The sequence below is a fragment of the Brachyhypopomus gauderio genome, unplaced genomic scaffold (genome assembly GCF_052324685.1).
Source record: "Brachyhypopomus gauderio isolate BG-103 unplaced genomic scaffold, BGAUD_0.2 sc87, whole genome shotgun sequence".
NCBI lineage: Eukaryota > Metazoa > Chordata > Actinopteri > Gymnotiformes > Hypopomidae > Brachyhypopomus > Brachyhypopomus gauderio.
In genome coordinates, this window is record NW_027506908.1 from 741,617 (window position 1) to 765,692 (window position 24,076).

The 24,076-nt window shown below is 42.4% G+C and overlaps 2 long non-coding RNA genes across 2 annotated transcripts; one reads left to right on the plus strand and one right to left on the minus strand.

Annotated features, from left to right (window-relative positions):
• The first annotated feature begins 1,723 nt into the window (after nt 1-1,723).
• On the plus strand, nt 1,724-9,801 carry LOC143493468 (uncharacterized). The gene is made up of 7 exons (XR_013125472.1): nt 1,724-1,931; nt 2,000-2,085; nt 2,167-2,228; nt 2,340-2,399; nt 2,497-3,349; nt 9,070-9,129; nt 9,227-9,801. It is a non-coding gene; the product is annotated as an uncharacterized LOC143493468 (long non-coding RNA).
• A 2,562-nt stretch (nt 9,802-12,363) lies between these two features.
• Nucleotides 12,364-20,311, minus strand: LOC143493473 (uncharacterized). Its single transcript, XR_013125477.1, has 3 exons — nt 20,135-20,311; nt 17,781-19,152; nt 12,364-13,090 (listed from the first exon to the last, which is right to left on the minus strand). It is a non-coding gene; the product is annotated as an uncharacterized LOC143493473 (long non-coding RNA).
• Nucleotides 20,312-24,076: the final 3,765 nt, after the last annotated feature.

Here is a 24,076-nt window from a genome sequence, read left to right on the forward strand (position 1 = left end):
GTCTTAAATGTGAGAACACTTTTAAAACCTCCATTCACCAACAAAAACAGTACTAAGTCACTCAGCAGGCAGCATTCTATTTTCATTATTATACTATTAATATTTGTGGGGTGAGTAGTAGGCTAGGCTAAGGCTATGCTTGGTAGGAAGGGGAAATGTTTGGTAGCTTTTATGGAGGTGTTTAGGGAAAATGTACAGAAATTAAAGGAAATTACACTTTTTAAAATGGTAATTTTGTTTATTGCCTGTGCCATATGCCAATGCTGCTGTGTGCCTCTTCACAAATCTTCATAAATCCAGTATTTCTAGGTGTATTTTTAAAGCCACCATTCAATTAAACTGAGTTACTGGGCAGTTTTCTGATTTTGTTATTAGGCCATTGATTGTTTAACTTGTAAGCCTAGGTTTAGCTACTTTTTCTCCTGGATGTGTTTGGGGCCATTTAGCCTAGCTGGCTAAAGAAAATGTAGGCTCTAATTAAAGAAAATCTTATTTTTTACAATGACAATTTTTTTTGCCAGTATTATGCCAATGCAGCTGTGTGTCTGTTTTTCAGATAAAACAACAATAATTAATTCCTTATGTTGAGATAAAAAAAAAAACATACATTCATTCTTTTGACTGGGTAAGTTCACAATTTATTGAGTACTACTCTTGGAAGAGTTAGCATCTGATCCTTTATTTTTCATCTCTATTCTTTCTTTCTCTTGTCTTCCTCCCTGAAACACATAGGCACACCCAGTTGGATGAATGCTGCATTCATTACTGTGATGGAGTGGTTCAATATGCATTTTCATACTGTTAATAAACAAAACTTTTTGAAAGTATTTAATGATTTAAAAATTATTTTATTTCACTCTCACTAATTCCTGTAAACTCATGGCATGGCTTAGGGTACATGGTTTTGAAGAGTGTAAACTGTTGGTATACACATTCAAAAAACTGAAAAGTATGAAAAGCGTTATCGAGTGTGAGTGGGCCGGTCTGGTCCAAAAATGCCAGGGCCGATTTTTTGTCCCAGTCCGCCCCTGGGCATACTGATTTGGGGCTCAATCAGTACGCCAGTAGTATGTAGTAGCAGGGTTGCCAACTTTTGACGTTCGCTTGGAGTGAGATTTTAACCTGGAGCCAGTGGTGAGTGTATTTTGTTGAGCGGGGGGGGGGGGGGGGGGGGGGGTGGCGAACGAAAGTTGTTGAGCGGAGGGGGGGGGGGGGGGGGGGGGCGAACACAGATTCACAGATGGACACAGATTCAGTGTTATATCGCCGGTGGATGGCGCCAGAGCTAGCGAACTAGTAACGTATTGAATCATATATGTGGATCTGAGGTAAATAAACTGGATATTTTTTTTCGGCGTGAGATATCGGAAGTGTGGCGTGAGAGCGTGTGAAAACGGTCAAATGCGTGTGTCTCACGCTCAATGCGTGAGAGTTGGCAACCCTGTAGTAGGCTATTTCAAACACAGCCATGGACTGGACTTACTGGGGAACGGATCTAAACAAGGTCACACAGAAGACACGGACTGGACTCACAGCAGGAGAGAACACCGACAGGGGTGTGACAGACAGAGGGAAAGCATAGAAACAGGGCGGGATAAACAGACGAGGAGAACACAGGCACATTGAACAGTACCGGAGTGACAGCTAGAGAGGGGGGCGTGGCCCTATGTGACATGTATATTAACCATGCATATTTGCACAGGTTAACATTTAAATAAGTGTAGCCAGCATAGCCAAGGCGACGCTTTCTTTGTTTTGGTGCGCACATGAAGGATGACGTCCTAGAGTAGAGTAGCACCTGCATTGGGTGAGCCATTTACAGGTAGGCATATATAGGGACACCTGTGGGGTCCTAGAGGATAGCGTGGTGGCTAAAGTGCATGCAGGTGGCGGCGTCTAGAAGAAGCGTGTCTGTAACAGCGAGTCCGAAGGTAGGATTAAGTATACTTTTGCACAAGATGACTGATGGAGCAACTAAACATGGTTTGGTTTTAATTAGTGTGGGGACGCGAGGATAGGAGTGTTCAGGTGGAGTGGCCGCAGGTCATTAAGGTAGCAACAGCCGGTGTGTGTACAGAGTACGAGGTATGCGAGTTTGGTAATCATGCTCGAGCTTTAGTCGCACCCTTTCAGACATACGGAGTAAAGCTCCTTTGTTTATTTTAGTCTGTTGGTGACACGCCACATCCATTCTGTCTTCTACTGACTTACGAATGATCGGTTACCAGGTACAATTAGCCACCGTGCATTCTCTAAACTTTATAAACACCTGAAAATGTTTTAGTATGCCTAAACCAGAGGTTTCATATGGTTTTTTTAATTACACTCTGTATATCCAGTGTTCTGTGACAAGCTGCTATCCTGTCCATGAGTGAAGTTGGTCAACCCTGATGAATGTGGTATGTTTCGTCTTTTTAAATCATATTCGTAATGTTGAACGTAGTCAATGTTTTATTGACTGAATGTAATGTTTCTTTCTGTTTTGTGTATATGAAGGGCCACAGCTTCAGTGGGTGTCAGTTGCTGTTTTCTACCGTTTTGTTTTATTTTGTGTTCTTTTATCTAAAAGATCCTACCATAGCAAATCATAAAGTGGTCTTTTAATGATATGCTGCTCAGGGGTATTTAAGTGACCCGTTGTTTTAAAAACCCTTACTCTTGTGTGACTACCTGTGTGTCTAGTTATTGGTCGATGTACCTTTTTTTTAACTTGAGTCTCTTGAGTATTCTGATCCAGTACTATTTAGATGTGGCTATGTTGAGACTGAGATAGAGGCAGCCATATCGGGTGCTGTGTTCACTTTAGAGTGTGATTTGGAAACATTTGCAGTGTGTGGCTGAATTTTAGAGATTATTCACGAGTGGTATTGTCAATTGGCTGTCTTTACTCAGTCTCCAAACCACAAACAGGTAGTGTCAACACCTCTTAGATTGTTTCTTGTTTTATTTAATTTAAACTGACAGAGTCTATTGTCTTCAATAAAGACTGTATTTTTGCATCACCGACGTTTGTCTACCTTCTTTAGAGTTCCCCTTACTCTAAGTAAAAAAGCACTAATTAAGGGGTGGCGTAGTTTGGCACTTACTAACTAGGGGGGCGCTACAATCTGGCGCAGTCGCCAGGATCGAACATCAGTTAGCGCTTTTGACCTGTCAGTTTAATTTAATAAAGTGTAAGTAGATTCGAGCAGTATTAGTGATTTGTTGTGGTAGAAAACAGCAGCTGGCATTCCAACAGGAGGACGCTGTCAGCAAGGAGTCGTCATGGAGGGGGAGCTACAGAGACTGCGGGAGCAAGTGGAACAGCTCCAAACTGCAAATGCGAGACCTTCTGGGGTGCAGAATGGAGGTACTGGGGAAAATGTTGGAGACGAAATCCCACCCGTACGGCGGGAACATGCTTTTTATTTGCCTAAAGAAAGAAAGTGCCCAAAGTTCTCTGGTTCGACAGCTGCAGGAGCCCTTTCGGTAGAGGAGTGGACTGAGGAGGCACAAAGTTGTATTAGATCCAGACATATGTCTGTTTTAGATAAAGCTATGTTTTTATATGATCATTTAGAGGGCGAGGCCCGTAATGAAATAAAGTATCGACCGGTAGCAAGCCGAGAAAACCCCGATGAAATTATTCGCATTTTAAAGGAAATGTATGGGTGTACTAAATCCTATGTGCATTGGCAGCAGCGTTTTTTTGATCGCAAACAACGGGAGAACGAGTCATTGTTCGAATTCTCTCATGCGCTAATGGAACTCATGGACAGAGTGAAGCAGAGTGAGGGTGATGCTATTTTTAATTCCGGGGATGTGTTAAGGGATCAGTTTTGTGAGAACGTTAGAGATCATACTTTACGTAGAGAGCTCAAAAGATTGGTACGGGACGACGAGGATCTGTCTATTTTAGATGTAAGGCGGGAGGCTATTAGGTGGTTGGAGGAGGGTCAGCCAGGTCGCGATCGGGGTCAGCGTGCTCTGCCACGTAGTCACGAAGTGCGTTTTGCGCCACAATGTGAGGCTACTATCGCTCAAACCTCCGAATTGGCAGAGTTAAAGGAGATGGTTTTGAGACCGCAAGCTCAGCTTGATATGTTAGTTAAACGCTTCTGTCAGCCTAGTGGTAATGCCCCAGGTCCTTCCGTTAGGAATGGTCGTTTTAGACGTACATCAGATGGCCAACCGATTTGCCTTAGGTGTGGCGAGCCAGGTCACATCGCTCGCTATTGTCGATCTGCTCCTCTTCCTTCAGCTACCAATAGTCAGGATCTCACTGTATCCCGTAGCAACTCGGTCAACCAGTCGGAAAACTAGGACTCCCCAGTGTGCAGAGCCACACGCTGGGATTGGGAAGTCCTGGCTCTAATGTTAACCGCCCTTTGTACAGTCAACTAGTTGGAAATTGTCCCGTATTAGGTGTGCATATGGGAGGGGTAACAGTCCCATGTCTAATTGATACCGGGTCAATGGTTACCACCATCACAGAGAGTTTTTTTGCTAAGCACTTTACACATTTGCAAACGAGAGACTGTAAATGGTTGGGCCTCAAAGCAGCGAATGGGTTAGACATTCCTTATATAGGCTATCTCGAGCTTGACGTGGTAGTCCTGGGACAGTGCATTTTGGGTAGAGGGATTTTAATAGTTAAGGATCCTACGGATGTTGTGCTTCAGGGTCGTAAAGCAGAAACGCCAGGCATTTTGGGTATGAATGTGCTGGGTGATTGTTACAGAACCCTGTTCGGACAGCATGGTCCTCAACTCTTTTCCTCCCCCCCAGTGCAGTCGGCGGTCCCGGCGGTTCGGCATGCACTACGCCACTGTGAGAAGGTAGAGGCTGTTTTGAATGCTGCTAAACCCTTCAAGGTTCGCATTCATGGCAGACTTCCTGTTCGTATTGAGGCTGGTACGATGACCATGGTCCCCGCTACGTGCCCTCAGGTAGACTCAGTGGAGCTCTTGTTGGAGCCATTGGGCCGTGAAGACGGACCCCTTCCTGAAGGTTTGCTTTTATCCCCTACTCTGGTCTCTGCAAGAAAGGGTTTGCTGTATGTGCCCATAGTAAATGTCAGTAGCTCTGATGTGTGGCTCCCTCCTCGTCATGTGGTCGGCACGGTGCAAGCGGTTTCAGCCACGATAATGGGAAGTGAGTCAAAGGTCTCTGTAGAGTCTTCTTGGGAAGAGTGTTCAGTTTTTATATCCACGCACGACGTCACCTCGTCCAATAATTCTTCTGACCAGCTTGTGTTGGATCTTGAGGGGCTTACTGAACAACAGGCTGCTCAGGCTACTGCTCTTTTTTCCAAATATGGCAGTATATTTTCCAAAGGGGAGGGGGACTTGGGCTGTACATCCCTTATTACTCATGAGATTCCCTTGCTAGATGATGCTCCTGTGCGCCAGCCTTATCGTCGGATCATTCCTTCTCAATATGAAACAGTAAAAGCTCATATCCAACAGTTGCTAGATAACCAGGTCATCAGAGAAAGCAGTAGCCCTTACTCTTCTTCCCCTATCGTGTTGGTGACCAAGAAAGACGGGACCCTCAGACTTTGTGTAGACTATAGGCAGTTGAATTCGAAGACCCGTCGTGATTCATACCCACTTCCTAGGATAGAGGAATCCCTAGATGCCTTGTCAGGAGCAAAATGGTTCTCTACACTCTATTTGGCCAGTGGGTATAACCAAGTCCCAGTAGCGGAAAAGGATAAATTTAAGACGGCTTTCTGCACTCCCTTTGGTTTATTTGAATTTAATCGAATGCCTTTTGGGTTATGTAATGCCCCTGGCACGTTCCAACGTCTCATGGAACGCATGTTTGGGGACTGTCGATATCAGTCTGTACTTCTTTATCTTGATGACGTCGTGGTCTTCTCTGCTACCGTGGAACAACATTTGGAAAGGCTGGAAGAAGTGTTCGCTCGGCTACAGAAACAGAAATTGAAAGTGAAACTGTCCAAGTGAAACTTTTTCCAACATCAGGTGAAGTACTTGGGCCATGTTGTCTCTGCTGAGGGGGGTGGCGACCGACCCTGCTAAAATTGAGGTGGTCAAAGAATGGAAACGGCCACTACATCTCGCTGAACTTCGTTCGTTCCTGGGCTTCGCTAGTTATTACAGACGTTTTGTAGAAGACTTTTCTAAACTTGCAGCCCCCTTGCACCATCTTGTTGGGAAGCTTAGTGGACCCAGACGAAAAGGAAAGACTCCCAAAATCTCTCTAGCTACAGCTTGGGGTGAAGACTGCGAGCAGGCCTTCCAGTTATTAAAAGAGAAACTTACTTCTGCCCCAGTTCTGGCATATGCTGATTTTAAGAAACCATTTATTTTGGAAGTGGATGCTAGCCATGGAGGCCTTGGGGCGGTGCTCTCACAGGAACAGAACGGGAAAGTGCGTCCAATTGCCTTTGCTAGTAGAGGGCTGAGGCCCACTGAGAGAAACATGAATAACTACAGTTCTATGAAGCTGGAATTGCTGGCCGTCAAGTGGGCTGTGACGGTGAAGTTCAGAGAGTACCTGCTGGGCAATCACTTCACCATTTTTTCTGACAATAACCCTTTGAGTCACTTGCAGACTGCCAAGTTGGGGGCCGTGGAGCAGCGCTGGGCTTCTCAATTGGCATCATTTAACTTTACTATCAAGTATCGTCCAGGGAAGAGCAATCAAAATGCCGATGCTTTGTCCCGACAGTACGTGGAGCGCTTTGCAGTTGGAACAAGCATGCCTCCACAAGTGGTGCTAGCCTCTTGGAACGAGCAGCCCAGTGGTTCTGGGGCCCTGTGTGGTGAAGTCGTTGCATTCCCTGGACGCTCATCTCAAGATCTGGGCTTACTGCAGAAGGCTGATCCAGTTATTGAACCGGTATGGAGGTTCTATGATGAAAGACGACCTCCAACAGCAACAGAACGTGGAACTTTGTCCAGTGCCAGTAGAGCCCTCGTTCGCCAGCAAGAGCGACTGGTTGAGCGAGAGGGCGTACTATATCGAACAGTCCATCCCCCAGGTGGGGGACCAGAATATTTCCAGCTGCTTGTTCCTCAGTGTCTACAAGAAGAGGTCTTACATAGTGTCCACAATGATCATGGGCACCAAGGGACAGAGCGAACTCTACAGTTGTTGCGGAGCAGGTGCTTTTGGCCTAATATGGCTCAGGATGTAGAGCAGTGGTGCAGTCGATGCCAAAGATTTGTGCTGGGGAAGGCAGTTCAGCCTAAAGTTCGACCCTATTGGGGTACGCTGCAAGCATCACGGCCAAATGAGATCCTGGCCTTGGACTTTACAGTCTTGGAACCGGCATCGGATGGTAGGCAAAACGTCCTGGTCTTGACCGACATCTTTACAAAATACACCCAGGCTGTTCCCACTAGAGATCAACAGGCAAGTACAGTAGCCCAGATGCTGGTACAACATTGGTTTCATCGGTTCGGTCCTCCAGCCCGTATACATTCCGACCAAGGCCGGAATTTCGAAAGTACTTTGATACAGCAGTTATGCAAGATTTATGGAGTGCAGAAGAGCAGAACCACCCCTTATCATCCCCAAGGAAACGGACAATGTGAACGTTTCAATCGCACTTTACATGATCTGCTTAGGACACTCCCTGTTGACCAAAAGAGGTATTGGCCACGGCACTTGCCCCAACTGACATTTGCATATAATACTACTCCTCATCAGACCACGGGTCGAACCCCCTATTTTCTCATGTTTGGTTGTCACCCCAGGCTACCAGTAGATTTCCTGTTGGGGTTGGAAGAACCCACGCAAAACTTGGGAACGTTGGATGAATGGATTCAGACACATCAGCAGAGTCTACGGCTTGTCCATGAACATGTAAGGCAGAGGACAGAGGAACAGGCCCTCAGGCGTAATCGAAACCATAACGACCAAATAAACGACTCTGGGTTCAAGGAAGGGCAGCTGGTTTATCTGAGGAATCACCCAGCAGGACGAAACAAGATCCAAGATCATTGGAACCCCTGTGTGTACAGAGTGGTTAGAAGTCCAGTGGGAACGGGGGTGGTTTACTCTGTGGCTCCGGTTGATGAAGAGGGGCCAATCCGACAGGTGCACCGGTCTGAGCTACAAGCTGCACTGAATGAAGAACAGGGCACAGAAGATATAGAAGATACTGTCCCCATGACGGGTGAGGAAAGTGGGCCCCACTCCCCAGTTCTGGAGGAAGATGAAGATGGGGATGTTATACTGTTAGTGGAAGAACTCCAGGAGAGACCTGGACCACATGACCCCGTTACCCCTGAAGAAGAGGGAGCCTCACAAGAGCCAATGCCCTTACGCCGTTCGACAAGACTGAACGCCGGTCAACACTCTAACCCCCACCGACTCCCTCGGGCAGTTATAACTGAGAGGTATGAAGAGCTGCCTGAACAAGAAGAATGATGGGTTAACGTTTTGGAGTGCCATCGTCGGGTCGCCGATGCATTTGGAGGGGGTGATTGTAGCCAGCATAGCCAAGGCGACGCTTTCTTTGTTTTGGTGCGCACATGAAGGATGACGTCCTAGAGTAGAGTAGCACCTGCATTGGGTAAGCCATTTACAGGTAGGCATATATAGGGACACCTGTGGGGTCCTAGAGGATAGCGTGGTGGCTAAAGCGCATGCAGGTGGCGGCGTCTAGAAGAAGCGTGTCTAACAGCGAGTCCGAAGGTAGGATTAAGTTGCATATTATACTTTTGCACAAGATGACTGATGGAGCAACTAAACATGGTTTGGTTTTAATTAGTGTGGGGACGCGAGGATAGGAGTGTTCAGGTGGAGTGGCCGCAGGTCATTAAGGTAGCAACAGCCGGTGTGTGTACAGAGTACGAGGTATGCGAGTTTGGTAATCATGCTCGAGCTTTAGTCGCACCCTTTCAGACATACGGAGTAAAGCTCCTTTGTTTATTTTAGTCTGTTGGTGACACGCCACATCCATTCTGTCTTCTACTGACTTACGAATGATCGGTTACCAGGTACAATTAGCCACCGTGCATTCTCTAAAGCTTTATAAACACCTGAAAATGTTTTAGTATGCCTAAACCAGAGGTTTCATATGGTTTTTTTAATTACACTCTGTATATCCAGTGTTCTGTGACAAGCTGCTATCCTGTCCATGAGTGAAGTTGGTCAACCCTGATGAATGTGGTATGTTTCGTCTTTTTAAATCATATTCGTAATGTTGAACGTAGTCAATGTTTTATTGACTGAATGTAATGTTTCTTTCTGTTTTGTGTATATGAAGGGCCACAGCTTCAGTGGGTGTCAGTTGCTGTTTTCTACCGTTTTGTTTTATTTTGTGTTCTTTTATCTAAAAGATCCTACCATAGCAAATCATAAAGTGGTCTTTTAATGATATGCTGCTCAGGGGTATTTAAGTGACCCGTTGTTTTAAAAACCCTTACTCTTGTGTGACTACCTGTGTGTCTAGTTATTGGTCGATGTACCTTTTTTTTAACTTGAGTCTCTTGAGTATTCTGATCCAGTACTATTTAGATGTGGCTATGTTGAGACTGAGATAGAGGCAGCCATATCGGGTGCTGTGTTCACTTTAGAGTGTGATTTGGAAACATTTGCAGTGTGTGGCTGAATTTTAGAGATTATTCACGAGTGGTATTGTCAATTGGCTGTCTTTACTCAGTCTCCAAACCACAAACAGGTAGTGTCAACACCTCTTAGATTGTTTCTTGTTTTATTTAATTTAAACTGACAGAGTCTATTGTCTTCAATAAAGACTGTATTTTTGCATCACCGACGTTTGTCTACCTTCTTTAGAGTTCCCCTTACTCTAAGTAAAAAAGCACTAATTAAGGGGTGGCGTAGTTTGGCACTTACTAACTAGGGGGGCGCTACATAAGTGTAAAATCTTTTTGTCTTATACTGTATATGTGTATGGTGTATAGTGGAAAGATATTTGGTATAGGCTCTCTTGGCTTTATGTGTGGTATATATGTGCACTGTATGAATATTGGTGCATTTAAGCTATTTTTACTACTTGCCAATTAAACACGAGCATATGATCAAATGGTTTATAATACACTGCTTTTTGTTGGATTCTCATATTTAGAGATACATGCTCAGACGCTGCTTTAAGGGAAACATTTGTAGGTACAGTCATTTGAAAAAGTTTGGGCACCCCAATTCATCTTAAGGAGATGAGACAGTTTACAGACAGGAGATCCTGAAATTGGCAGATTGGTGCTCAGAAAATAATTTATCTCTGAACACAAAGAAAACCAAAGAGATAATCGTCGACTTCAGGAAACACAGCACGAACCTAGCCCCTTTATACATCAACCTAGCCCCTTTATACATCAACCTAGCCCCTTTATACACCAACCTAGCCCCTTTATACACCAACCTAGCCCCTTTATACACCAACCTAGCCCCTTTATACACCAACCTAGCCCCTTTATACACCAACCTAGCCCCTTTATACACCAACCTAGCCCCTTTATACACCAACCTAGCCCCTTTATACACCAACCTAGCCCCTTCATACACCAACCTAGCCCCTTCATACATTAACGGCGAGTATGTGGAGGGTCCACACTTTCCGGTTCCTTGGTGTCCTTATCTCTGCCAACCTAGACTGGAAACACCACAGCAGTCATCAAAAAGGCTCAGCAGAGGCTACACTTTCTGAGAGTCCTCAGAAAACACAAGCTGGACTCCAACCTACTGCTGGTGTTCTACCGCGCCTCCATCGAGAGCCTGCTGACGTACTGCGTCACAGTGTGGTATGGCAGCTGCACCATGGCAGACAGAGAGAGACTCCAGAAAGTAGTTAAAACAGCACAGAAAATAATTGGCTGCCCTCTTCCATCCCTGATGGACATTTATACCTCACGCTGCCTCAAAAAAGCTAAAAACATAATGGAGGACAGCACCCACCCTGGCTTTGATCCGTTTGACTTGTTGCCCTCAGGGAAGCGCTACAGGTGCATCAGAACAAGGACAAACCGATTCAAGAACAGTTTCTTCCCCAAAGCAATCACCACACTGAACTCACACATGCACTGATCCCATAACTGAACCTCCAATCCCATAGACTCTCACCATATAATAAATGCAATAATAATAAGTGCAATAATATGTGGAATATGTGCAATATTACTATTTAACTATTTAACATGCAAATCTTAGTGTTTAAACTAGAACTGGAAATTCTCCACACCTTTATTGTATTTAAATTTAAAAATCTTTATTATTCTATAGTGTAAAAATTTTTCTGATACTTTTTATATTCTGTATGTTTGCACTGAAAAAGGTAAGCTTTCAATCTCATTGTACATGTGTATAATGACAATAAAGGCATTCTATTCTATTCTATAATCATTTGTAGTTGTCAATGAGTGCCCGGAGCGGTGAGCAGCCTCTACAGCGCCCGTGGAGCAATTCAGGGTTAGCTGCCTTACCCAAGGGCACTTCAGGGTTAGCTGCCTTACCCAAGGGCACTTCAGGGTTAGGTGCCTTACCCAAGGGCACTTCAGCCCTAGAGGCTGTAGAGCAGGGATGGGCAACTGGCGGCCCGCAAATAGATCAATAATAATTTAATAATTAAAAGAAAAAAAAAAAGAGACATGTGGGTAAAATGCTATAATTAAGTATGTTTAGAGACACATTTATGTAACCATGCTTAAACAGCAAAAATGCCCATAGACTTGGTAGGGTTAAGGACATGTTAATGCATTTATATGCAGAAAATAGATGTATGTTGGTGCAATAAACATACAGATCTGAATTCATTGAAAATGTTCTTATTGAGAATAATTTGTAGTGTCTTTCATATCCAATTATTTGAAGTGCGTGGTCATGTGGCCCTCCAATAATAGTGCTGAAAAATTTTTGGCCCTCTTTATCATGGAAGTTGCCCATCCCTGCTGTAGAGGCTGCTCACTGCTCCGGGCACGTGTGCTCACTTCACCTGTGTGTGTACTTAAATGTGTGTTTCACACATTGTGTAAGTTGTGTTTAAAGGTGTGTTTAAATATATTTCATTGTTTTATTATAGGTGTAATTATATTCATTAAAAAGATGCATGTAATTTTATAGAAAATGAATTATTATAATAAAGAAATTAGCATTCATCTGGTCAGTGTCTTGTGTAATTGATACAGTATGGTAAGCAATCAGAACTCTCAGGTGGGTGACAAATTATTACTAAAATAAATTAAACAGTACTTAAACAGTGAATTTATTGCAGTAAATCAGCATTTGGTCACAACACATGTAAACCACATTTAATGTACAAAAATGTACATGAATATATATATACATAACTACAGATAATTACATTACATCCTCTGTTGGGATTTTTGAGATAGATAGCTAGATAGATAGATTTATTTATGTATCCCAGAGGGGAAATCGTGTGTTACAGCAGCGCAATCCATATATAGATATATAGATCAATGGGCTGACCTGGCTAATATTTAAACGGAAATATGTCAGCACCCCGTGTGCATATAGCCTATTCTGAAGTAATTCCATTTTTGTTGAAAAATCCGACACTCTGTGTCCGCTTTTCTCTTTTTTTTATAGGAACTGCAGATTTTAACTAAATGGAGTTTATTCTTTTTTAATAATGCAGGTTTATTCCGTGGGCTGGACTGAACCCCCTGGCGGGCTGGGACGCCCCTGGTGTATACCATCACAATCACAGCATCATTACTCTTAACAAGGTCTCGAGGAACATCAAACCAACTGAATAAATTATCGTGAAACTGTCAAGAAAAACTCAAATGTCTCGAATTTTTGCATTCCGAGTCGACAATGTTGCCTGTGGAGAACCCGAATATTCGAATGCCGACACAACTTCTCCAGGTGTGGCTGGAATGTTTAAAATGCACGTTTTACAGCCCTTTAAAGAAGTTATTCATGTTTAAGCAACTGCTTTGACGACAGAAATGCTTAGATACAATTTACAAAACATGATACACTCACCCATCACCAAGTCTCTAAAAGACATGTGATTGATTATAATGTTGTATTTATCTGTTCCGGGATTCTCAGGGGACTGGCGGCCCATCCAGCTCCTCCTCTTATAGTGGCCGAAGGGCCCTCGGCCTACTGAAGGAGGGGAGGGGGTTACAGTTCCTGGGAATACCTGAGGACGGAGTTGTATGCAACAAATGGACATATTAATTATTATTCTTGTCATAGTAGTGCACTAAATGTAAAATGTTATGTTACTGCAGTAATGTATGTCATGTTTGTGTTTGTAGGTAACCCCTGCTAGTAGTAGTGGTGTGTCCCAGCTTAATTAAGGGGAGGGGCTACTAGTATAAGAGGCCTTCCTCTCAGAGGCTAAGGAGGTTGAGGTTGGTTGGTTAATGTTGGTTGTTTGATATTGGATGTTATTGTGTTGAGCCCAAGAAACTTAGGGGCTAGACTGGCTGCTGATTGCCAGTGCTTACTGGAGGTACTGCTTATAAGCCTTTGTGGGCTTGAGTACTTTTTATATGTTTGTTTTCCTTTTATACAGTTTTTCTTTTCGTTTACTAGTATTGGTGATTTACTCCTTTGCTGGAATACACAATTAAAACACCTGGATTGGGAACACCAATGTCTGTATTCACCTCACTCTCTGTAGTGAACCCACCTCCATATTCACCCACTCGTAGTACCACGCTCACAGTATGGTTTCAATGGGTGTTCATAATGTGACCGGACTGTGTATATTATTTTAATCTTTTCTCTTTGTTTTTGCCCAATCCAGAAGCTAACACCAATTGATGAGCTGATGAGGCCTGCTTTCCTGCACAAGAGAACACAGATGCTGGAAGATGATGTGAGAGAGACCCAGCATATTGCACGTCTAAGGGTACATGTGGAGAGGATGATTAGACGAATTAAAGAAAACAAACTATTTGACACTGTAATACCACTCTCCATCACAGGAAGTATCAATCAAATTTTTTACTGTGGCATGTCTTCTCTCCAGCTACCAGAATGGTCCTCTTGTCAAGAAATGGGCCTCGGATGGTGGAAAGGTCTGTATGAGTACAGAATATATAACATTTGCTCTTTCCCAAGAATACTTTTTACATTCATGTACAGGGCTTTTTGTTATTATTTTAGAAATGTTACAGAATTTCTCCTGATGTTTCCCTGCTGCAATTAAGGCTTTCATGATTTGAGGTAGGTTTACTAAATAAGGAAAAACAGCAGGGCAATGGTACTCCAGGGGGGTATTCCACGAAGCGAGCTAACTCAGTAAGCCGGGCTTTTAAAGACAAGCCTGGCTCATTTTGTTCAAATTCGGTTCCACAAAAGAGGCTAGACTTGAGCCTCGCTCAGTTACTACAGCAACATATACGTTTGAACTAACCTGCTCCGTACCAGGCTAGAGTTGAGGCTTAGCTTAGCCGGACCGCTTCTATTGGCTGAGCAGCGTGATGTCAGTCTCGCCATCCGGGAAACTGAATTGAGGAACAAGGTTCCGCTGCAGTTCTATCCATTAAATGGCTGTGGATGTAGCATATATTATAACATCTTTATACATTTAATTGAGTACTGTAATTATTAGTTTGGAATGATTGCAGGTTATTATTATCAAAATTTAATAATTATATTTCAAAATGCAATTTATATTTCGATCTTAAGAGTACATATTCAATGTTATTCAGTGAGGTTTCTGCACATTTTAATGTATTGGTTTAATCTTCACAAATTCAGGTCAGTGTAAAATGGAATACAGTGTCTAATCGCAGTTATGGTGCAGAAACATACATAAGCATAAACTCTATCACAAATCATATCACTTTGCAATTTACATATGTTCAGTATAAATAATGTAAATGTGTGGTTAACTTAATGGTGCAAAAAGGAAATGGATACAGACAAATACCTTACCAAGATTTTCATACAGGTGATACAAATAATCCAAAATGTAAGCTATAAAAAGAGCAGCTAACAGTGAAGGCTGAAGGCTGATTGACCATGGCATGCCCATTTGTAGAGAATCCAGTAGATGAGGGAGCGTGTGTAGTGCACAGAGCATTCATGCTACCAGCTCCAAGGTCATTCCAGGACAGGACAGATCCACTGGGCTTTCCGGATGACTACTTATTTGAGCACTACAGGTCAGGGGCGCAGATGGCACTGGGGACGGGGGGGACATGTCCCCTCCAGATTTATATTGACCCCATCCGAAATCTAGCATCTACAAGCATAAACGCATATATTGTACAGCTTGGTCCCCCTCACTTCAGAATTTCCATCTGCGCCGATGCTACAGGTTCAGAAGACACAGTATTATATATCTTTGTAAATTACCGGGGCCATATATTGAGAAGACCACTAGACATAGTAAAGCTCTTACCAAACCCCAAACAGTCTGTATCGCTTTGTGCTTCTTTGCCAGTCGTGCATTTCTGTACAGCTTTGGGGATGCATAACATCTTAGTAAGGCAACGTTCTGCAGCGAAATTCGAAAGGTTTACCTTGCGCTTAAGCGCTTCCTTAATATATTCATTAAATTCCCTGGTCACAGAGGCATCCTTCCCATCCTTTTCAGAACAGCTGGCATGTATTCATGAGAAGTAGTGTTGGTTTGATCAGTAACTTGGAGTTAAATTTATATGACTTTAACAGACGCTCTTATCCAGAGCACTTACCAAAGTGCTTTGTATTCATCTTAATCAACTATTTCATGCTAAAATTCCTTCAATTCAAAACGCATTGAATTGTCTAGGATTTCCAAATGTCATTGGTGCTATAGACTGTACTCACATCTGGATAAAGGCTCCATCTGTACCCATGGAGGCAGACTATGTGAACCAAAAAATTATTTCACAGCATCAATGTACAGGTGCATGCAAGTTTTGCCTACCCAACAGAAATTGTAAAGCATGTCAGTTCATGGGTTTGAATAACTTTCACCCTTTGTCACTTTTGCCATTGTTCTAGATGGTTTGCACCAGCCAATTTCTATTCTCCAACATTGAGGTAAAATGGCCCGGCTCGGTGCATGATTCCAGGATATTTCATGCCTCCTCACTGGCACAGAGGTTTGCCCAAGGTAAGAATACTCCAACCACACAAAATAGTGCAGATTTGGCCTCAGTGTTTAACTCTTCTCCTTATAATCGTAGGTGCTTTTCCTGGCTTACTGCTTGGGGATAGGGGTTACCCCTGCCAACCTTTTCTTCTTACCCCATATGCAGACTCTACAACAGATGCCGAGAGGAGGTTCAATCATGCACATTCAAAGACAAGGGCATGCATTGAGATGGCATTTGGACAGTTAAACAGCAGATTTAACTGCTTGCGCCATCTCAGAGTGACTCCTGAGAGAGCCTGTGACATTAAAGCAGCCTGTGCAGTTTTGCACAATGTGGCAATACTGCAAAAAGAAGAAATGCCAAGAGTGCAGTTGGAGCAATGGGAAGACGACATTTTAATTGCAGACCACATGGATGGTAGAGCTGTGAGGGACATGTATGCAAACACTTACTTTAGTTAAGGGAATATTTTGTTTGCATTTGTTCATTAACACTATTAACATAAAACAAGAGGCGTTTTTTTTGGAAAGAGAAATGTATTAATTGTCTTGCTGAGCCTGTGGACAGAAGAAACAAAGAACAAAAATGTAAAATCTGAGAAACAACTGAACCTACCTTTAACATAAGGCTGTGTATCATGAGGACAGACAGGATCAGATGATGTTCCTCCTTCGATTCCCACAATGATGGGGCGTCCGCTGTTTTGCTCTAAAGCAAGGTCTTCTGCAGGAGTGAGGGCTGCTACAGGAGGCCCACCACCAGCAGCAGCAGTAGCAGTTTTCTTTCTGGTTGCTAAAATATTTTATACAGTTGCCACGTTCTCCTAACCCCGCTCATGTTACTTCTAAATCAGGAAATTATTAACATTATTAATTTACTATAACACTTTTTAAATGCCAATGAATGGGTTAAATTATATGCTCACGCATTTAATCTGTCTGCAATATTGTGCCAGGCAGCTTCTCTGGCTGTATTAATACAGGACGTGTTGCCTTTCTTCATAATAACGTCTTTATATTCCTCATAAAGACGTATGAGTAGCTCCTGTTCAGCAGAAGAAAAAAAAGCTGCTCGTTCTTTCAGCTCTTTCGACATTTTCTTGCCTTTTCGAATATCGATTAGTGAGGCTGTGTAAATACTGTGTGCACGCGCATGATCGCCGATTACAAAAGCCGGGCTTGAATTAGCGGGAACAGGTTGAGTCTGGATTTCGTTAGTGGAATGGAACTAGACGGAAGTGAACTGTTTGGCTAACTCAAGCGAGGCTCACTCTAATAAGCGCCGCTTTCATAAGCTCGCTTCGTGGAATAGCCCCCAGGACCAATGTTGCAAATCTGTGATAAATATTTAAGGGTGCATATGCATGTTATCCATGTGTTTACTTTTCATGTACACTTCCTGCAGTTTGAACTATGACCACTTACTTTTTGTAAATAGTTACTTCACATCTAATGGGCTTCACTTTTAATGTTTAATATTTAATATAAATGTTTCACTTGTTTGTACTTAAGCTTGACGAAATGTAAAACAATGACAAAGTGAAGGAAAATAAATAATTTTATTTTGAAACAAAGTGCTTGTGATTTGTCTATTGAGTTGTTTTTTTAAATATCAGAACTGTGCCAATGACATTTAAATGTTTTTCTATTCTACAGATCCTTATCAGGGTTATAAGAACATTTTAAACAAATACAACAATATATACAAACATACAAACTGAGTTTATAGACATCTGGGCATGTATATGTGAAAAAAGAAATGGTCCACCTTTTGTTTAATGGTGTTAATTACCTGTGCATCTTTCAATATGCGCTGCACCAACATGTCCTCCTCAGCAAAAACAACAAAGTCACACCAGTCCATTCCTGTGATGAGCATCTGCCCCTGGATCTGCCAGTAGTAGTTATGATGACGCTTCAGCTGCAGTGTGCCCTGCTTTGCTTCTAGGTAAGAGCAGTCAACATAACTTACAGAGCAGAGGATCCTAATGATCAGAGATATATCTACAGAGATCACTATTTATTTATACTCATACTGCTAATGTGCATGGTTGAATAACTCAATCTATACTGTGGTATTTTATATTCATTTGTATGTTACTGTAATGATGCATACTAAAGTTTGTTTATGCAAAACAGTACTTCCGTTATGGTGAGTAGGTATAATTATTGGCCACTTTAGTTGGCACAATTCTTTTCAGGCCAGCTTAGTAGTTCAACAACTAAAGATCATTCAATTTCTCTGCATAGATTGATTGTCTTCACTCATTTATGGCCCAGACCACCCCTGAGCAGATATTATATGGGTGGTGGATCACTGTCAGCAGCGCAGTGGTATATGTGCTTTTTATTTTTTAAATCAATTACATTTTGCAGTCTTAATATCTGAAATGATGTCTTTGTAATTTAAAATAAGTAGTATATGTGTAACGACCTGCGCTGGGCAGAACAGGGAGGCGGACACAAACGCTGAGGAGAGCGAGATTTATTAAAGGAAATTCCATTGACAGAGTCGAAATAACGGGCGCAGGTCAGATCGGGAAGGCAGTCCATACATGAAATATACACAGGCATGACAACGGGTACAGATAACAACCAGACAGACTAACTAAGGAACAAAAGGCAAAACACACGGGAGACGGATAACACAAAGGCGCAAACTTACGAACAGCTGGAATGACTAGGCACAGGTTTGAACAAAAAGACCAATACGGACATGGGAGACACAGGGACTTTTATACACAGGACTAGACAAGGACCAGGTGCGAACAATGATAACAGGGGCGTGGCAAACAATGGGAAATCACAGAGACAACGAGCAGGGCGGGATAAACAGGCAGGGAATACAGACATGAGGGAACCCAGAGTGACAGCTACGAGAGGAGGCGTAGCCCTACGTGACAATATGACTGTATTCTGTGTTTATTGACATTTTTCATAGCACCCTACATTTTTACACAAATGTACAAAGTTTAGAATATTATTACTTACCAAAGTTCTTGGCTTGTGCCATTGCTGCTCACTCTCTGTGCAGCTCAGGACAGGAGGAACAGCAGGAACTCTTAGTTGTGAATAATGTGCAGTTTGATAAAGCAATGCCACCACATGATTGCACAAAGTTGTCCCAGCAACACATGAGCAGGTCTCGAATCATCTAATGAAATCTGCAAAAATACAAAATGTAGCAAATACAATGAGAAACAGTATCAAGTGCAATTTAATTAAAAAAAAACTGTTTACAAAATAAAATCCGCCAGGAAAGGCTATATAATTAGAATACACTGTCACTAATAGTCTACAGTGTTGCCTAATGTGGCCCTCATTTGACATAAACAATTTACCAGCTTCAATAGTATTTACAATAAAGTAAATCAGGAAACATCTGAACAAATACAGTTTCTGGGGGTTTTGCCTTTTAACATTCACTTTTCCTGACATTAAGTCATACTCACATTGCCAGGTAACATTACTCAAAACATTACTCCACTACTTACTTTTCACCAACAAAATGTTTTAATCCCCATAAACATAAATCTAAAAACAACATTCATAGCATCTATCTTCTAAAGCACTGTCACCCTACACTCGAGCTGTGTGGCTTCTCCGACGTCTTCATCGACCTAAAACAGGTCGCCCTCACACACATCTCTCCTGTCTACCTGATCTTTGTTCCACACTAAAATGCAAATAAAAGAATAGACTTAATCACAGTATGTGTTTAATAGTGAAGTGAGATAACTCAGTCCTGAGACAGGTTAAACAGCAGTCTCCGGCGCGGATTCCGTGTTTGTAAACAAAGCACAATATTCGTTGTTTTGTAAACAAACACGCGTCGGCGAACACCGTCGAGTTGCGCTTTGTTTACAAACACAGATTCCGCTGTTTAACCCAGTCATGGCCGGGCTAAACACAGGGATCCGCCGGGTTTGTGTTGATCTTGAGTTTAAGCTCTTACGAAGTTTAGTGTTCAGACACGACCAGCTAGCTAACACACACACACACACACACACACACACACACACACACACACACACACACACACACACACACACACACACACACACACACACACACACACACACACACATTGCTAACGCTAACTAATTTACGCTTAGGTGTGTGCTAGCGCTAACACGGAACACTCACCTTCGTAGTTGTCAATATAACTAGATATGTACATCTTGAAATCTTTCTCTTTCTCGCTCGAAGAAGCCGCGGCATGTGTGTCTTGACGATCCGATGAACATCGTTGACCGTCACCCGAGGGAGGTCCTGCAAACAGCGCGTGTAAAACGTCATTGTTGACGTGTCTCTGTAGTCGAGCCCGAGATAACCGGAAATGATACTGCCGGTATATGCGCATGTTAAAATACACGACATATGCGCATGCGCATTGCGATTACGACGTCAGGATATCCGGCACATTTCAAATTCTGTGCATTGACATAATGTCATGAGATGGACTGAACAGCTTTTGTATAGTGGAAAGGTGATTTTGATATACACGAAGGAAGTCATTTAAATAAAGTCATGAAGTCATTTAACTGTCCAAGGTGCTGAAATGAACTTGATATTCATTGGATATTTTACGTATATATTATAAATAATGCATAGTTCGATTTTTCAGATTGAACAAAAAAAAAAAAAAAAAAAAAAAAAACCGGTAGTGGCAACTAAAAATGTGCCCTGTTGGCTATCAGGCACCGGTGAGGTGGGCACTGGGTATTGATCTATTGGCCCTTGTGATCCTCCTGTAACTGAGCCCGTCATTCTCATCACTGTCATTAAGAAACCTAGCGCAGCGCGTTTCCTCTCGGCTCCCTGATCCAGGGCCTCCACGCTCAATATCATTATTGAAGTTATGGGGTCACATACCCGGTGGCGGATTTGAACTCTCGTCGTTCTGCGTGACTGACCAGTGCGCTACCCATTACGCCAAGAACGGGCAAGGTCAAAGGTCAAAAATTCATAATATACAAAGATAAAATATTCGAAACGTGCGCATGCGCATTGCGATTATGCCGTGACACCGCACCAGCGGATAAACCTCTCAAAGAAGCCTATGTTTCAAGCACAAAGTGGACTTTTGCTTTCTTTCCATTTTATTTCACCTATAGTTATAGTTTGAAACGATTTATCGTATTAAATTACTAATTTCATCAGGCGTTTTAAGAACCCACCTTGAATTAACCTTCATTTTATGATTACTTTCATTCCATAAACCCCAGGCGCTTATTTGGTTTGAAACATTAGTCCCATGACCAACACACTTTTGTATTCACACTTTTTGTAGTTTTTAAAACAGACTATTCATATATAAGGCCACTGGAAACATGTCAGCACCGGCTAAGTCTCTTTATTAAGAGCTGAGCAGATCTCTCCAAAACCCACCGGGCGCAGTGGTGCGTACCTGTAATCCACGTTACTTGGAGGCAGAGCTTGGAGGAGCTTGTGAGTTCGGGGCTTCTGGGCTGCACCGCGCTGTGTTGATCGGTTTTCCGCACTAAGCTCGCTGTCGATATGGTGTCCCTGAGGGAGCTTCGGGCCACCAGGTCGGAAACAGAGCAGGTCAAAGCCCCCTTACCGATCAGTAGTGGGAGCGCATCTGAGAACAGACACTGTAGCGCAGCCCGAGCGATAAAGTGTGACCGAACCTTTTACAGCGCACCTGTCTGACTTTTGTGCTGGAACCTGCTTGACTGATTTTATGTCTAAAACTCATCTCAACGTGTTTGATTAGCTCGTTAATTTAGCATCAGAATTAAAGTGATAATTTCGTGCCACATCTGAGGCTAACAAAAACTGTTTGGATTTTAACTGGCAGATTACGAGCAAAATGAGTTAACCAAAACAGCAATGAAGTCATTTTATTGCCTTGTAAAGCATATAAAATTAATAATTGTTGTGATTTCTGGAACATTCCAAATTCGGCACGTTGATAATGCGATAGGATTCAGTGCAATGTTGATATTGATATACATGAACGAAATCATTTAACTGAATTCATGAAGTCATTTAACTGTCCATGATGCCGAAATGAACTTGATATTCATTCGATAATTTACATACATGTTATGATAATATGTATATATAACAGTGGCGTGCACACATAGACATCAGGTGGTGCTAAAGCACCACCAACTCTGCCCTTTATCAACGAAAGTGCCCTTTTGAAACTTCGTTTTTAAATTTTTTTTTTATTACTATCATTTTACTGAGGTCGGTTTGAAATGATCTTTTGAAAACCTGAGCGATTAAAAACAATGCCCTGAAATGAGCCACCACCTCACACACACCCGACCTCTCTCTTCCTTTAACACCAGATGCGCTGCAGCAGTTCAGTTCAGCGAGTGGAAGGAAGCGTCTTCAGCACAGCACACACGCTCACAGATAGACTTCTTCTCCCGTCCCCACCAGCCAGGTCACATACACATCAAGTCAAATCGTACCGTTTGCCCTCTAAGCCCAACGTGAAATCATTTTCTTGTGTTGTAAAATGTCTCATACAGCACTAAACTACTAAGCATTTTTAGCCGACTGGTCACCTGATAAACTAGTCGCACTAGCCCAAATCAATGATAGATAACGTGAGGACGACCACATACAAATAATTAAGGTAGAGTTTGCAAATCTATGTGTTAAGCTGAACGTCTTCTGTTGTATAGGTTTTGTTAGGCAACATAAATTACATTCATTTGTGAAAGAAGAAACGGGAAGTTCCCCATTACCTGTGAAAAATGCCCATCTGCATTCATGTAATGACAACATTCAGTAGCCTATAACTCCTTCTCCTACTTTACGGTCTTTTACTGTCTTAATTGTAGGCCTATATTGATTTACTAATTGCAAAATATATGCAACAAGGCCTGCAGTCAGTGGAGGGTAAACAGAAGTTACCTGAAGGACATGACTGTATATTGGATATGAATTATCAGAGGTGGGACCAAGTCAGTGTTTTGCAAGTCTCAAGTAAGTCCAAGTCTTTATCCTCAAGTCCCGAGTCAAGTCTCAAGCAAAGACAGTCAAGTCAAGTCAAGTCTCGAGTCAAGACAGGCAACAGTCAAGTCAAGTCCCAAGTCTGAAACTTGGAATTTCAAGTCCTTTCGAGTCTTTTTTTTTTTAACCAATGTTGCAGGTATATTTTAAATGTAAATAATAGACATGTGTTCTTTTTTAAATCTGTATTCTCCCCAAATCTTGATAAAACATGTGCAACTGAAAACACGAAGTATTAAAAAAATTTAAATTACACCTCTTTATTGCACAGTTCAATTTGTTAAAATTAGCTGCAAAAATATTCATACTTTAAACTACAATTTTCCAGAAATAAATATTCTGTGAAAAAGTCATAAGTAGAACTCCATGTTCAAATAAAAAGTGCTGATATTTTCACAGTACAATACAAAGAACCATAACAGCATTTTTCCCTCTCTTCTCTTATCTGGTTTCTTGGAGAACATGTGTGTCCATGTGTGAGTGACACAAGACAAACAAATATAAGAACTGAACAATGAACAGGAATCAGGAATGCAACTTTAGACATTTCAGTAAACTATTCTGCATTGCATTTGCAAAAGACCAAACTGGCCAAAAGTCTGTATGTCATTTGTGCACGATGAGGCCGTAGAATGATGTCCCCATAGCTGAAAACTCGCTCCACTTTTGTCAATATTTTTTTTTCTCGACGTAGATGTCTTCAAATACACAATCCATGCTGAGATAGAACTGGATATGATGGTGACAGAGAGAGGCTCTCTTCCCTGAGTTCAGATACAGAACCCCGGGTTGCCAACTCTCACGCATTGAGCGTGAGACACACGCATTTGACTGTCTTCACACGCTCTCACGCCACACATCCGATTTCAATCAATCAATCAAATTTTATTTATATAGCGCTTTTTACAACAGTTGTTGTCACAAAGCAGTTTACAAGTGCTGAGTCCTAGCCCCCAGTGAGCAAGCCAAGGGCGACAGTGGCAAGGAAAAACTCCCTAGTTTTTTGCATGAGGAAGAAACCTTGAGAGGAACCAAGACTCAGGAGGGGAACCCTTCCTCCTCTGGCCGACACCGGTCACCATGACAACAACA